Raw genomic sequence first — 2,047 nt, forward strand, 5'->3', positions numbered from 1 at the left:
GAACCCAGCCAGTGTCTCAACAATTCCTGGCACAATGCGTGGGTGGTGGTAACGGAGGCAGGAGACGTGGAGACTGCGGGCTGCAGTTGTGTAGCTGGACCAGGGCGATCATGTAGCCACGCAGCCAGCTGCGATCCTGTGGAAGGTAGTTAGCTATGTCTTATTTATTTATTTTTACAACTTCTGTAGCTAACAATCAAATTATCTACCGTTAGGCTATACTGTTATTGATTAGTATAAGTGTGGGTGACAGGGGGATTATTAGCCCCGAAGAAGGCACAGACAGCTCTGGTCGGACACTGATGGGAGATTTTATTTAAGTACAAGAGTCTTTGAACGTGCAGACAGTCCCGGGGCTTTTCAGTCTCAGTCAGATCGCTCCGTTTCTCTGCCTGCCTCTCCTGCTGCTTTCCCGGTTCTCCCCGTCCACTGACGCGCGTCGGCTCCCGCCCGTCAGTTACTGTCAGTCAGAAGCAAAGAGACACGTCAGCAATGCAACATATATCCACTTCTTCATTCCCACTCAGTCTAATCTAAGTCAGCTAACAACGCCCTCTGCCTGCCACAATGAGGTTGGTCATAATCAGAATATCAGAATCAAGTTAATTGGCAGGAAGGTTTTTACACGTACTGGGAATTTGCTGTGGTCAGTTGGTGCATAACACTGCTGGATAGACAACAGTAACGTTGTCTATTCAGCAGTGTTATGCACCAACTGACCACAGCAAATTCCTAGTAGGCTATCTGGCATTGGAGTTGTTTCTGATTCTCTAGGGTTTCTGGCAATAGCCAGCCAGCTGGGCTAACGATAGTAGCTAGTAGTAACGATAGTAGAGACAACATCTCTGTTGAAGCTACTGTCTAGGTAACCAGCATTAAACCAGGCAACGTTACAAAACTAACATGACTAACATGACTTAACCACCAAACTAGCCAGCTAGCTCAACACAAAACTAACATGACAAAACTAACATGACTTAACCACAAATCCAGCCAGCTAGCTCAACACAAAAATAACATGACTAACATGACTTAACCACAAATCTAGCCAGCTAGCTCAACACAAAAATAACATGACTAACATGACTTAACCACAAATCTAGCCAGCTAGCTCAACACAAAACTAACATGACTTAACCACAAATCTAGCCAGCTAGCTCAATTTAATTTACCCTCTGATTCAAGCTCAATCTGGCAGCCGGTGGTTCGCTCCAGTTTGCGTCTCTTTCTCTGGGGAGGGCGGTCGTATCCCAACCACAGTTCAGGGAATGGGTTTTCTTTGGTTGGCTTTTTATCAACAAAGTGATGGGAACCGGAAGTTAAATACCCACCTCCCACACAAAAAACAAACATGGCAGCGCCCTAGGTTTGGGCGCGTAAACTCGTCTATACTAACACACAAAAAAAAAAAAAAGATACATAATGGAGTCTAGGGTGCCTAAGACTTCTGCACAGTACTGTAAGTTGGGGGGTCAGGAGTCATGCTAGCTTCCCCTGCTATCCACCTCCACAGGGACTAGAATCAAGCCCCCCCAAACAACCAGGACACAGGGATAAAGTAAGCTGAGTCTTTCTCACAATTTTAAATAAAAACGGTTCATACATGCACACATTACCACACAGTGCACCTCAACCCACTACCACACACTGCATCTCAACCCACTACCACACACTGCACCCCAACCCACCACAACACACTGCACCTCAACCCACTCCCACACACTGTACCTCAACCCACCACAACACACTGCACCTCAACCCACCACCCCACACTGCACCTCAACCCACTACCACACACTACACCTCAACCCACTACCACACACTGAACCTCAACCCACTACCACACACTGAACCTCAACCCACTACCCCACACTGCACCTCAACCCACTACCACACACTACACCTCAACCCACTACCACACACTGCACCTCAACCCACTACTCAGTACCCCCCGTGCTCCACACTCACTCCACTCTGTGCTCACAATCAGACCCTCTCCTGAGCCTGCCCACACTCCACCACCCCAGGGGGATCAACGCACTGGGGA

At 48.0% G+C, this 2,047-nt stretch overlaps 1 long non-coding RNA gene across 1 annotated transcript; it reads right to left on the reverse strand.

The window, feature by feature from the left end:
* Positions 1–295: 295 nt before the first annotated feature.
* Positions 296–1,381, reverse strand: LOC133108446 (uncharacterized). Its single transcript, XR_009704653.1, has 2 exons — positions 1,173–1,381; positions 296–460 (listed from the first exon to the last, which is right to left on the reverse strand). It is a non-coding gene; the product is annotated as an uncharacterized LOC133108446 (long non-coding RNA).
* Positions 1,382–2,047: the final 666 nt, after the last annotated feature.

Source organism: Conger conger, chromosome 13 (genome assembly GCF_963514075.1).
Source record: "Conger conger chromosome 13, fConCon1.1, whole genome shotgun sequence".
NCBI classification, from domain to species: domain Eukaryota; kingdom Metazoa; phylum Chordata; class Actinopteri; order Anguilliformes; family Congridae; genus Conger; species Conger conger.